We start from the raw sequence: 15,948 nt of genomic DNA, 5'->3' as shown, positions 1-15,948 counted from the left end.
ACAGCCAATCAGAGTTCTCTCTCTCTCTCTAACCGAGACCCGGCGAGCCCCTGCTTTTTTTAAAGGGGTGATTAATTATGATTTCACCTTTTTTAACTTTAGTTAGGGTGTAATGTTGCTGTTTGAGCATAATCTGCAAAGTTGTGACACTCAAAGTTCAATGCAAGGGATATATTTTCTTTTACAGAAATCTTTTTTTAAGGACTACAATAAACAGCTGGTAGGGACTACAACGAGTTTCTTCATTCGTTAGTGACACCCCAAACCTTCCCCCCCAGAAACACACAACAAAGTGAGTGAGGCCATGTTGATAAGAGGAAGAGTTGTTGTAGAAGAGCACATTTAGGAGTCTGCTCAAGCGGTCATATCCATCTTTTCACATTTATTGCAATACAGGAAGTAACACAAACGCAATAGCATGTCATAAAAATAACATAAGTCATAACCGTAATTAAATTAAACTATATAACTGTTCTATCTTCATGCAGCATATATTCTCTGGTTCTAAAGGCGTCTTACAACAGTTCCCACATGAGCGATTTATAGATTATCATGACAGAACGTGCTAATCGATGACTTGAGATTTTACTCCACATCCGCTACATACATTTATCATCAGACCATTCACAAACGTCCTGTTGCATTCTACATGTTGTCACTTCTTTGTAAATCTGTCCATCATTGGTTTGAATATAAAAGGCTAAACATTTGAAAAAAAAATTCAGTGCGTGTCTGCGTGAGGTAATTGGAGCTGCTAAAGGGGCTGTCACACTGCACTTTTCATTCCACCGACTTCCATTCAAATGCATGCAAACGCATCAGACTGGAAACGTAAGCTAATGCGCAAGCGTTTCACATTTCGCTGCATTCCAAAGTTCAAGCTTGGTGAAATCTGAGCTGCGAATTCGCATCACCTGACCACGTGTGACCAGTAGAAAATCGATACATCGCGGCTGATTTAAAAGAACAATATTTTTGCAGTGAAGTCGTATATTGTATTTTTATATGTGCACTGTAAAAAAAAAATTTGGATCTCCAATTGAAAATTTTCTAGTGACTGATCACATCTAAATTTTTAAGTTGGCCAAATTTAATTTCTGTGAATTAAATTGCCTTAAGAAAATTTTAGAAAATTTTCAATTGGAGATGATTTTTTTTTTAAGCGTGTTGTGTATTACTATTTGTATATGTTGAATTCATGTTTATAAAAAAGACGCTTCAGAGAGTGATGTCATCACGACCATTGCTGTGTCCGAAGATATTTTGCATGCTCAAAATCTAATGTGACTGTGATTTATCTCACTCTCATTTGTATCTAAACGGACACTCAAAAAAAGGGTGCATTTTTGCCAAGCGACAACCTCCCCCAGTTGCTGTTGAAGCAAATATGGCAGCAACTTTAACTGCAATTCCTCGCCTGGCCACTAGAGACAGATTCCAGATGGGAGCAGAATCTCATATTAAAGGCCCACTGAAGTGCTTTGGAACGCGCCGCATTATTCAATGTGTTGACGTAATTTCCCCTGAAACGGCTCCAGCTGTTAGCAGCTCCTCCCCTTTTTTTAAACAGCCAATAGCGTTTCGTTAATATACAGTTTGACTAGAGCGCAAGATCGGACCTTCTCTCTCTGTTTGGTAAAGCCAGCAGTTTCCTCTAACACTGTTTACCATCATCTCCTCCATATCGCTTTTGAAATGCAGCATTCTGTGCAGAATTAAAATGGGTCGATATGTTTGTTGTCTGCGCCGACTCGCGCATATGATGCGCGCTGCGCTCTCGTGTCTGTAGTCTAAATTTAGACCAGAGCCGTTAGGGTGTGTGCACTGTGGTGGTGTGTGAAACTAACGTGAAAACAGACTTTTTTCGCCTCAAATGAAAGCATATTTACACTGAATCGTTTCCTATCACATATATAGTGCACTAAGTGCCTTTCACCATGTAGAAATTAGTAAATGTGTTAACAACTCCTGACCGATTTCAGCCGCAGCTTCAGCAGTTGGGGCGGGCTTTAGATTCTAGAGAGCATTTTGATTGGACAGAAGATTTGACGAGAAAGTGAAGTCTGCGATGATGTCACCAAAATCTGAGATTCGATTTAACAGAAGTGAGAGACTGTAAATTTTGAATGCTTATATCTTCTAAATGCAAATTTTGTCATAGTTTTGGAACATACCAGCTTATTTATAACTTTAAGGCTAACAGAGTCATACTAAAAGCTAAAAAACTTAAATTTTGATTTCAGTGGACCTTTAAAAGGGCCAACTTTAGGCATTTAACATGAAAAAAAAAAAAAAACCTTTACAGCCTGCAAATTGTGGTTTTTGTCTATACGCCTAATTTTGCCTTTCATGACAACTGTGAGGGGGTGGATTTTTTAAATAACTCATTCATTTACATTATATAAAGCCTTAAAGTTCTGCATAATTAAGGGCGTGACCAGTTTGAGTGACAGGTAGATAGCCATTTATCTGCTGGCTTTTAGTCTGCACGTCACCTAAGCTCCGCCCACATCCCACCTCTTTGCCCATTTTCTGTTATCCGAGCTCAGAGAACGGAAACCGAGAACGGTCAGCTCGTCTCTATGCTTCAAAACTGCTCTTTAGGATCCTATGGGTTTTGTCATTAACACCAAGTCTACATTTTTCTAGTCTATGGTTTTTGCTCACCTTCAAAAAGTGAAATTTTTTACATGCTATAAAAAATTATCTGTGAGGTATATTGAGCTAAAACTTTACACACTCTGGGGACATCAGAGACATATTTTACATCTTGTAAAAAGGGTCATTATAAGACTTTTTTCATCTTTTTTTTTTTGCTGCTTCAGTGAGAACCAAGTAGTGTGCCACAATTGGTATGAGAAGGAAGATATGACAGCCAAATCTTAACCCTGGCACTCAATGCATGATGGGAACAGAGGTCATCTTCATCTGTCTGCCACTACCCCCTCCCACTCACACTTTCTCTGAACTCTATCTTCCACTCTCAGAATCTGTTTTTTTTTCTATTTCTGTCTGTCATTCATTTCACCCCTTTTTTTGTTTTCATTATGTAATGTACGACTTCACTTATATTTAAGTTATAATTGTTATCAGATGACATGGATTTCTCACCATATTGATGTATTATCCTGAGTTGGAGTGGGTTTGCAAATGATTTACATTACAAATCTGTTGAAATTGCATTATCGATGTTTCAAAGCCATGATGCCAAATGCCACAAATATGTCCTGCGTGTCCCATGCTGCAATGCGCTTTTTTATGAACAGCAGGCAAAAATACTGCAGTAAAGTCATTTTTAGGTCATCAGGTCCTCTTACAGTTGCCAAAACTTCTAATGACTCTCAGTCGAGAGATTCTCTGCTGTATGAGGACCTCAAACTGAGCCCCATTCAAAAGGACATCCCCAGTCTCTAACTAGCTCTCGCGGAACGAAAGAGGTCTGCTGAGCCCTGGGGGAACATACAATAGTGCTGGTCTGGAGTGTTCCTGCTGCTCACTACCCCACAATGCTTTGCTTTATCACGCCATGTTCACTGCAGTTCTGACTGTACTGTCTGTCAGTATGACTGACTCCTGGCAAATTGGTCTGCACCTATTGAGGTTGGGCACCGCTACCTGTGGAGGTGTGTTTTAGCACCTCCTGGCGAACTATGCCATTACTTTCCTTTTTAATTAGCGGTAAGGAACAGCATGTCCTTCTCTTTGGTTTGAACTCATGTTGAAGCTTGAATTGGTTGACTGACAGAGCCTGATGCTGGTTTGTGTGTGTGTGTGTGTGTGTGTGTGTGTGTGTGTTTGGGGAGCAACACAGGCTAAATGAGGATTTGGTGCTCTCTTTGTCATGAACTCTTTAATATTTGATTTTTTTCAGGTTTCACTAAACTGAGGACCTGCTTTGTAACATGTCTACAGAGACTCTTGTCAGACAGGATTAGAGGAATAATTTATACTTGTTTTTTTTGCTTCACTTCATCACTCTTTCTTCTCATACCTCCCTCTAACTGTGCTCCCACGTGTAGGAGGAGGAAGGTCACCTCATTTAAAGTGGATTTGGCCTCACAGCAGTTGTGGATCGGTGGAAGGAGTTATAATCTTTCTCTCTCTGTCTCTCTCAGTTGGTACTGCTCTGCACCAAAACTCTCCTGTAACAGCAAACGACAGATCTTAAAGTTAGGGTAGGCAATATTTTCATAAACAATATGAAACATTTTTTTGTTTTACATTTTTATACAATATACATACACACACACACACACACACACACACACACACACACACACACACACACACACACACACACATATATATATATATATATATATATATATATATATATATACATATATATATATATATATATATATATATATATATATATATATATATATATACATATATATATATATATATATATATATATATATATATATATATATATATACATATATATATATATATATATATATACATATATATATATATATACATATATATATATATATATATATATATATATATATATATATATATATATATATACATATATATACATATATATATATATATACATATATATACATATATATACATATATATATATATATATATATATATATATATATATATATATATATATGTGATAAACATCTACAAACAACAGGTTACATTACACTCTGAACATTGGTTTGGCTTGAGGACATTCATGGAAGTATTTCAGAAAGGAAGGAGTGGATAAGAACAGGAAAACCCTGTCATGAGCTGTCTATCACTTCAGTCAAAAAAACCTTTTCATTCAAACCTAAAAGGACCACATAGTCATCAGTAGCCTTACTTAAGACCTGCCATCTGACAAGGCTGACAGACAATCCTGGAGAAATAAATGGGATGCCAGAGCAGATACTTTGAAAAGACAAGCAAAAGACAGAGGGATGATTTTCAGCTTTGCATCCATTAAGCAGTCAGTCATGTGAACCAAGGAATGAGGCAAAGTATGCCATGAAATCTGCAAGATAGCTTAGCTACCATCTGTGTCTCTGGGATGCCTCCAGTTTGGCACTCTTTCATGTCAGAAGACATTCGCTTGTATGTTGAAAAACTTCATTTATTTCCCAATTTTCTCTAAAAGAATAGTTCACCCAAAATTCAAAAATCATTATAACCTAGCTATCAAGTAAAATAAAACACAAACTAGTTTGCATGTGAGCAAAGAATTATATATATTTTTATATTGCACATGCACTATGCATAAATTCCATGGAAGCAATTGTGAATAGCAATAGCAAAAATCACTGTGTGAAAATAACCTACAGGTGCAAAAGTAGATGTAATGTGTTTGACACACTGCATGACTTGCTTCAACTGTCTATCTCAGAACTTTCTGACAGCCCAGTTCAAATAAACTAGCTCTGTTGGATTCAAATGTACCCAAATTAGTTCCATTAAAGGTTGCTGCATGTGGCCTTCACTTAAAATGTGCCTTTGGGATTTAAAACTCTCATGAATGTGTGTGTAACGCCAAATGAGCTTGATAAAGAGCATGTAGAACATTGGAAGTTGGTTTAGACAAAATGAATCAAAGAAAGGAGAAATCTGTAGCCAACTTCATGGTTTAAGCAATTATATTTATTTGTTTCAACATTTTTTACCATCACTTTTTTTAACCACCAAATTTGTATTTGGTTTGTTGCTACATTTCAAGACATTCTACAGATTTCATAATTATCAAATTATAATGATAACCATATTTAATCAGAGGACAAAAATGGTTCATGATTGCCATGTTTTCCACATCCTCGATGTTAAATATAAAATATATTCCTCCATGAATTAGCTACATCTTAATTAAACGATTTAATTGAACAAAAAGCAAATGTCAGCAGTTTTGAACAGTTAATCACCTCTTTTCTAAATCTATTCATGAGCTGCTTACTTGAAGATTGCGCTGGGCAAATGCGCATGCTCTCAGGGAATATCGCGCGTTTCTCTCAATGAGCGGGAGCGGAGCAAGAAAAGAGACGTGTGGCTCCATTTTATGGAGATGTTTAAGTGTTTTACGCCCGCGGTTTCGCGTGCCTCGTTTACATCCATCAACATCAAAGATAAGAGTATGTGCGTGTGCACCTGTCTAGTTCAGAACTTTTCTGCACAACTGTACACAATTTGTTGTGAATGTGGCCCCTTACAAGGCTGCCTACATGCTGCAAAGGATACTTGGTGGTAACGAATGCTGGTTACCGCTTTCTTCAGGTTGTAAGTAACAGTGTTTTCCGTTTGAAATAAGTTTTTGTTTTGTTTTACTGTTCGAGCGTATTAGACTACACTTTACATTGCCTTTCCCATGTTTAATGGTCACCATAAAAGGTTAACGTTAGTTCACACACACAAAAAAACCCGTTAGTTCACACACAAAAAAAATTGTCACGTGTAATTTTCTCACTCAAACCATAGCTAACCTGCTGCTGCTTCTTTAAGAGGGAAAAGCTGCTTATAACTGCATGTCTGGGATCCGTAATCCTCCTTAAGAATTCGTAATAATAGCATATTATTAGCGAAAAGGAGCTAGCAAATGATCCAGTGTGTATCTGCTTGTACTCGTCAAATGATTAGTTACATTTCCAACCAGGGTTGCCAGATGCCAGCAGGGTTTTCCAGCCCAAAACTTCGCGAAAAACCGCCCATTTTTTTTGGCTTATTTCTCATTTAAATACATTGAAATCATTAACAAGCTTTAAAATGACTCGTGTATCGACTAGCCTATCCGATTTCAGAAACAACATTCAGTGAAATGAATGCAACGGTCTGTGTAGCAACTTCTGCGTCCATTCCTTTATCGTTTTTAAACATGGAAAAATTATTAAATGGAATTGTTGTTGTATTTTTAAATACTATGTTGAATAACAAAATGTATATCAAAACGTAGGCTATGCACAAATTCCTTGCGCACAAAATAAAATAACTTATTTTTGGATAAAAAAAAAAAGTTACGTTTTGCATTTTTATAAACTAAAAACGAACAGATTTATATAAAAGATTTAATTTTACAAATGTTAATTTGTAAAATTATTTCCAGATAAAGATATGATCAGTCAAATGAAACACAATAAACGTACAAATAATGGTTAGGCCTACAAATTAAAAAATTATCGGAAATGTCGTCCAATTATCTAATACTATTATTTGATGACAATACATATGGAAAACAAAATACAGCCATTTCTGCTTTTTTTCTTTTAAACAAAAAAATCAAGCTGCACCCTTTTTTTAAATTACATCTTTCATTCTGAAATAGAATAATAAATGAACAAAAAAGTACACAGACTTTCTATGCCTCTGTCCGTAGTCATTCTATTGATTCCAGAAGAAAAGGCACTGCTTATGGGCACAAAAAAAAAAAAAAAAAAAGTTATGAATAAATTATATTATTTTTAATATTACTTAAGATTTTTTTTTAATATTAAATATTATTTAAGACAATTACCTTGTAGCCTATCTGCTAATTCTAGCTATTAATCAGTGAAAAGAAAAAAGAAAAAAAGAAACTGCTTTTCCATATTTTATGTCTGGTTTAAAAATGGAAAACGGAATGGATGCAAAAGCATCCTCAGTCTGACTATTATACTGTTAAACTATAAGCTTATGTCACGGAAAATAATGTGATCAACTCTTAGGCGATCAATGAGTGTTTATTGTCAATAAAAGTCGCTTGGAACAAAAGCCTAACATGAAAACATTAAGTGGATATATGGATATACAAAATAACCCACTTTAACATTTCAATTATTTCAAAGACATGAAACATGCATAGTCATGAATAACATTACATGAAAATTGCACTGACCATATTATTTAGACAACATGTGTCAGTCTTTGCAGAAGCAGAACGTTTGTGCACGGCGGGCCATCTCTAGACAAAGCACGTCAGCCAAGCAAGAGCTGTAGTTTGTGTGTGAGTGAGTGAGACTGCTGCCTGTTGAACAGAGGGTCGCCGGAAGAAGGATCTGAAGTGCCGGTGTTTCGGCTACAAAAAACCCGCCGCACTGATCCAAAACCAGCCCAATGAGTTAAAAGACTTGCATTACTCACCGTAGCTCCATTTAAATAAGTGCCTGCAGCTGAGCTGAGCTCTGAGTGTGATCTCCATCCCCCATGATTCAAAACATGCGGAAATGGCTCCCTCTGCTGGCTGTAGTCTTTAGCCTTTGGCCAAACATTCCTCCTATGATGCAAATATCGTCAATTTGCATCATATGAGTAATTTTTCCAGAAATAAAATGCATAAATCTCTTGTCTCAGGGGGATATGAGGGGGGATAGCACATTTATTTGAATATACTCCAGGGTTTCTACTGATACAAAGCCATATGCTAATCGCTGAAGTAACCCTTTAACAAGCACATCTCTGTAAAGCTGGGCATACACTGTGCGATTTCAGCAAGGTTACCTACTCACACTGTACGAGTAGATTGCATGCAAAGCCAAAGCGCTGTCAATCAAGCTTGTGTGTACGCTGATCACACCCCTCTCATGCACAGCGCGTAACCTCTGGAAGTGCTGCACAGTTTACACTACGTCGACAGTCTGACGCGGACCAGAAGAAAGTCGTTATTTTTGTTTGTTTTTTGCACAAACCCTAAACTAACCATTTAAGTGTTATTGTTTTTTATTTGAATATTAGTTTAAATAATGTTTTTATATTTTACCCCTTCTCATTTTACCATGAGCTAGTTTTGAAGCTTTGACATTTGTTTGTTTATTCATTTATTTTATTTAGATTACACTGTAATATTTAAATGATTATTTAGTTGTTGTTGTTTCTTTTGTACATTTGACTTTTAGCTGTAATGTATAAGTAATCTCTCAAAAATAGTCCAATTAAAACAAAATAAAAGATTTCTAATTTGGAGCAAACTTTGTCGACTCTTTGTTGTTTTTCTTGTTTACTGCTATGCCTTTGAACTGGGCCTCAACATAATTGGCGGCTTGTGCAGGATTTGAACCCATGACCTCCAGCACAACATAAAGGAATCAGCTTCTACCACCAGCACTTCTAGATGTTGTAAAGTGAACTTTGTAACAATTGGAACATGGCAACTGCACAAAGGTGAAATAAACAAAATCAAGAAAGAAAGACTCAAGTAGTGTTTCCAATCCAATCTTAAGTCCAAAATGGGTTGTGTTTTTGTTTCGATAGGGTCACAGACAGAACACAATATAAAAAAAAATAATTGATACCATATAGTTATGTATAATTTTTTTTTGCACACAATATATGGTTTATATAGAGAATAAAATTAATATTCCACTTGGTAGAAGCTAGTCAAATCAAGCAGATTGCAAGTTTGCATTTCATTAGCATTTTATATGAAATTTTCATCCTCGAAAAAAATAAACAAAATTTCACAAGTAAGACTTGTTCTAAATGACATGTAACCTCTAACCTACACACGAAAATGTCATAAGTAGAAAGTTTGCTCGATGAGTGGAGCCTGTAGTCTTCAGTCATGCTAGCTGTTAGCCAGAGTTTATTAATCTGAAGAACTGTTCCATTTTCTTTCTTTCTCTCTCTCTCTTCAGGTTTCAGTACTGGTACAAGAGCCACTGAAGCTTTGGCTGCAAGTGATTGGGGCATTGCTATAGACATTTCCTCCTGTGGTTCCGGGGAATGGAAAAGCAATTCCACGCTCGGGCCGCACTGAATCCGTCTCTGTCAGTTCTGCCGCCGGTTATTCTAAAATCAGTCAGGCTCACGAGCCTCTCCAGCTTCCGATCGGGCCGACTTTCAGAGGTATGTTTTCTGTTTGCTCTTCCTGTCCATGATCTCTGAGGCCATTTGCACACATCCTTGTGTGATCACGTTTGCTTTCACAACTTTTACTTGTGAAGCACTGTCTCCACTTGTCAGGAAACAGGAATATGAGTCAGAGGCCCAACTGATCCGTACATCTTTGCAGAATCTGTTAAGGTTTTTTTCTTTTCTTTTTTTTAATCTACAAAAAGAAGCTGGGGGGGGGGGTAGTTCTTTTAACCATCCCTTCATTTGTAAGCAAGAACCTTTTAGTTTTCAAAGAAGCCAATCTCATCTGATTTTTGAATCCTGTTGATTTTTTAGTGATCACTGCTCAATGCTTATAGCTGCAAAAACAAATTCTCATTACTGTGCTGATGTGATTCATCGCTGTGTGTTGCACAGTTACCGAATCAACATACACTCATATGGAAACGCCATTCTCATATTCACTCATTTTTTTGTTTTAACTCACTATACTTTTACAGAAGGCTCAATTATAACTGATTTGGTTTCCATCCAAATTTGTGAATTTAATTAAAACGATTGTCATTAGAAGAACACGCCCCTATATATTCAAGTCTCCGCCTCACCCATGCCCTCATTTTATGTCATGGATACACGGCAAAGCAGCGAAACTTCTCCGACGTGGAGATCGGGCGCGACTCAATCATCTCACTAGTCCACTAGTCAGGGCACTGATTAGGACATAAGTCATTCCAGCAGTTTAAATAGAGTGCCGAAGTCATGACGTCACTTTGTAGGCCAACCTGGAAGTTAGCATCGCATGGGTTCCCTCGATTAAAAGCCTATGCATTTTCCCCATAGACTTTTGGACAATCGCAAAAAATAAGATCTGTGTTCAACAAAGAGTTATGACCCTTACACATTTTGTCTGTCAAGATAATCTTTACAAGTGAATCCAAAATGTATACCGTTTGAAGCCACTTGTTAGCAACCGCCGTTTTTAAGACACAATAAAGTTAAAAAAAATCACAAGCAGGTTAGAACTAGTGTGTTTTATGTAATAGATCAAAACGTGAAAATATTTAGAGGCTTTGTTAACCACAGACATTATTTCATTTTTATTTTTTTATTATTGAGCAAAATTGCAAATTTACAAAATAATAACTTTTACAAGGTAGGGGATCAATGATATACATACACTTACAGAAGAGGAGAAAGAGAGAGAGGAAAAAAAAGAAAGAAAAAAAGGGGGTGAAGAAAATAGTAATAATAGAGTTTTAGTAGCAGTAGTCTACTAAGCATTTACTTCGTTACATTTGCTCGAGTACATTTTTTGGGTAACTTGTACTTTTAGAGTATATTTAAAAATAGGTACTTTTACCTTTACTCAAGTACATTTCTTGTGAAAAAACTGTACTTTTACTTCGTTACATTCGGTGGCGTTCCTCCGCTACTGTCAATGGTAATAATTAATTATATATTTTAAAACAAGTTAATATGACTTGTTCGCAAGTCTCGCGAAACGTTGTAGAGGCTGCTTCGCGAGAGGTGTACGCGCATCATCCGCATATTATTAGCGCGCGTTTAGTCAGATGATGGCCAAAGCTGAGGAAGATCACGAAGGTTTGTGTTTGAGCAATGGGAGGCAGATCATCCGTTCCCTCTAGTTCATCATGTTTTCACTCCTAGATGTCAATAAGAATAGTTTCATAATGCTATACTGTGTGCACCAAAACGAACTGACATCTCAGCATACAAGAATTGCAGCTCCAACCTGAAAAAACATGTAGCGGTAAGTGTAACAATGTTGCTTATATTTGAACACTATTAATGGTAATTTGGTAACTATGGGCACTTTTCCCTTATTGTAATACTATTTCACACACTGTCCGAGTGTTTCCAACAATAATGAACACTATAGGCAGAAAAACAGCATTTTCTTTTTCGTTTTGTTTAATCATAGTCCATGATTTGTAAACGAATACATTTTGGATGTTTGTCTTTTCTTACGTATTAAGCTTGCTCGATAGCTAAGCTGATACAGATTTGTATTTGCAATGTGACAAACTTGGGAACGAACCCCGTGACGAAAGAGTCATGATAAAAGAGCTCAAAGACGAGTTTTTCCTTTTACTAAAAACTAAACAAATAGATAGTAATTCAACTTGCACATTTATACACATATCCAGACAGACAACAGTCTGAAGTGTATACATACAAATAAAAATGTTATTGTATTTTATTCCTACCTAAAGAATGCATATACTTATAAAAACATAAGAACAAAGTGTTTTAAAAAGAGCTCTGGTTAGCCCAGCACACCATTAATTTACACTGTTTAACCATTACACACACACATATATATAAATATACACACACACACACAAACATATATATATATATATATATATATATATATATATATATATATATATATATATATATATATATATATATATATATATATATATATATATATTTATTTATTTATTTATTTATTTATATTTGGAGGTCTTTGAAAGCTCTAGTCTGAAATTCAGGGTTTTCGCTTCTTATCAGTCAGATCGAAAGTAACTAGTAACTCAGTACTTGAGTAGTTTTTTCATTGAATACTTTTTTACTCTTACTCAAGTAACTATTACGATTGTTACTTTTACTTGAGTAAATATTTCCGTAAGTACTTTTACCTGAGTACAGATTTTGGCTATTCTACCCACCTCTGTTAGGCACTCTATAGATGTTTAAATAAGAAATTATCACAATGCATTATTTTACAGAACATGTTTTGAAACAATTAGCATTTAATTTCGTATCACGGCACATGTAGGCTATTGGGGTGTACAATAGTGATGATGTGATGTGGAGTATCATTCATTCACATTAATAATTACATGACAATTTGTAAGATTATTCTTATTATTACGATTTTTATTATTAATGACGCTTATTGTTATTTAGAAGAAAAATGTCGTTATTATTTATTTTATTATTATTATTATTATTATTATAATAATTATTATTATTTAAAAGAAGAATAATGTGATTTTTATTATTTTGTCAGTCTGAATTATTTTCAGTCCCAGTCCGTGCGCAGCTGCCGGGCCTAACCCTGAACCGTCAGGTAAAGCACACAGGCTCGCAACTGGAGGAATACGTATGCCTACAAATCAAACGCTTTGGTAAAGTCACACAAATTAAACATTGAAGTCCATGTTGCACAAAAATAAACACCAAGTTTATAATTACTATGTTGTTGTTGTTGTTGTTGTTTTTACAGTGGGTCATAATATAGCATATCTTTGTCAGGGCGTTTTGTGGTGTTAGGAATTGTTTTTCTGCGCATTTTCGCGCTAATTCAAAGCATGCGTACACCACCTCCTGAGCTGGCGTAGGATTTGAGTGTGCCGTACGTCAACGTCCATATTGATAAATCTCAAAGTCACCGTGGGTTTGGGTGTACGCAAGGTGTACGCTGGAAATTTGGTGTACGCTTTTGATAAATGAGGGCCAATACATGCAGTCATGTTATCTTGCGAACCGCTTTGACAAAATGATTTCAAAATGGCCAAAACAGCGAGATTGGTCTGCTGGTGACTTTTTTGATGCGCATCAAGGATTTTTTTTGGGAAATGTGTTTTCATCATAGTTTATGTGCATATTTTCTTATCAGATACAAATGTTTTTGTGTGCATTTTTTGAATTTATGTGCATTCAGTTTCAATCCAGGTATTATTATTTTTTTTTTGCGACATTCCAAAATGCACATCAAAATAGGTGGATGGAAACTACTTACTCAAACCTTATAATTTGCTCAAAACATAAATGATTTAGCATATAACAAAAAAAATATATTTTTTTGCAAGTTGTCCAATCTGCTTCTTTTTATATACTTAATAAAAAGACAAAAGCACCAAAAAACGACCATATGATTCATGGACTTTATACAAATCCTTTGAGGCCAAGAGTGTTTGCTTTGTGTGAGGAACACACAGAACTGTAATCTCATTTAACCCCCTTAAGTGTTTTACATCATCCAAGCACAAGGGAGAAATTGAAAACGGCAATGTTTTGGAGTTGCAGGATGAGTCATGACTGTCCTGGAATGTTACTGTATATAAATTTGATCACTGCTGTTTGCACTGTAGTTCCATTCATATATCATGATTCATGATCATCATCTGTGGGTGTTTCTCAATCAGCTCCCTAGTTCAGTAGTCTGAGCAATGATCAGGGAGTCAGCCATCATTAGGGCCGTCTCAAATGCAAAATCCTTTCTAGTGCACTGAAACGTTCGCTCCCTAAAAATTGCACTGTAAAAACCAGAGAGCATTGATGCTCACTATACTCCCTTACCAGAAATTACATCAGATTTCTGAAGCGTGAAACAAAATGCATGAGCCAACTTAAAGAGGGGTCATGAACGGAGAAATCCAATTTTCCAACAAGAGGTCATCATACTATAAGAATATCCTGTAATTTTCAGAACTAAAAACTTCCTTGTTAGTCTAGAAACAGCTTTTATTGTAACCAAGCCCAGAGAATGTCTCATTGTGGAATGTGGCTATCTAAAATAAAAAGGTGAACGACCGATGATGATCAACACTTACTTCCATCATTGCAACTTTGGCCCTACCCACTGACATGTTAGTGAGATGACGAGAAAAAAGAGGATCCGGATACAGGACTAAAAATAACATTACCTTCCAAAGTATCCTAATTCTAGAAATGTGGTTCTTTATTTTAACCTTTCATTCTGAATATAATGCCATAGATCTAAATGTAATGCTATAATACCAACTTTTTTATGATTAGTTAACCTTGAGAGTTGTGATAGTAAAACTGTGCTAAAAGTTTCAGAGACTTTCACATATAATACTAGCATGTGCTATTCCATATGCAAAGATGTTAGCCAATCAAAGCAGACCCGTGGCTAATATCACGGTGAGTAAAATGCCTCTTATTTTTTTACATTGACAATTTTTGGGGTAAATATCATACTAACGTAAGTGCACTGCAGGAAATACTATAAAACAATGCAGTTCATGACCTCTTTAATAAATATAACCTGATTTTTTGTTGAATGAATGAAGGTTTATTTGGTTAATAAACATAAAACAAAATGTATGTACAGCAAATTCATTGCAAACAAGGAGGGTAACCGAAAAGGTGTAGGCTGAAGCCATGGCTTATTACGCCTACCCTATTTGCAAAACATCTACCCATCAAAATTTAAACATAAGCAATATATACATGTATAAACATATGCATACATACACATACAATTATACACGTACTGAATTTATACTCGTATACATAGATGCATACATACATACACACACTTAATTACAAATGTTTATTTGTTGCTTGTGTTGTTTCAATTAATGCTCAAAAATTATACATAAACTTATCTTAGACATATCTTTTTAAAAAAAAATTAAGCATTCATATGTCCAACATTAGAATTTTTAACTGTTTTAAAAATAATGATCATCGGTGGCCATTCTACAAGTTGACCCCTTTAACTGAAAGGGTGTTCATTTTAAAGGTCCCGTTCTTCGCGTGTTTTCGAAGCTTTGATTATGTTTACAGTGTCCAATATAACAGGATTTCATGTTTCGCGTGTAAAAAACTGTATTTTTCACACAATTGACTTATCTGTACAGTTTCCTCTGTCCTAAAAACGGCCTGATGATTTCCTTGTTCTATGAAGTCCCTCCTTCAGAAATACATAACGAGTTCTGATTGGGCCAGCGCTTCCCGTGTTGTAAGAATGCCAGAATAATAATCATACACAGTGTGTTAATAGGCCCGAGGAGAACTGGCACCCTGACTGAGTCTGGTTTCTCCCAAGGTTTATTTATCTCCATCATGCCCTGATGGGGTTTTGGTTCTTTGCCACTGTTGCCTTTGGCTTGGCTTGCTCAGTTGAGCCCCTTTCACACTGCGATTCCGGCAAATACACGGATAATGCGACCCGGCATTTGTTCCCGGGCCGCTAGATTTGGCCCATTCACACTGCCAGCGAAATACCGTAATATGTGTGCTTTTACACACAACGCTTAACGGTCCCAGGTCGAGTTGACACGTGACATCCGGATGTGACACATAATGGCGAGCGATCTCCGCTTCAGCGCGGATAGTAAGGAGCTCCGTGGTCTCGACTTGTGTCCAGTTTGCGCACATTTCTGCTTGTTTAAT

This window comes from Pseudorasbora parva, chromosome 7, assembly GCF_024679245.1.
Source record: "Pseudorasbora parva isolate DD20220531a chromosome 7, ASM2467924v1, whole genome shotgun sequence".
Lineage (NCBI taxonomy): Eukaryota > Metazoa > Chordata > Actinopteri > Cypriniformes > Gobionidae > Pseudorasbora > Pseudorasbora parva.
The sequence above is the reverse complement of the archived record's forward strand: the minus strand, read 5'-3'. Positions refer to the sequence as shown.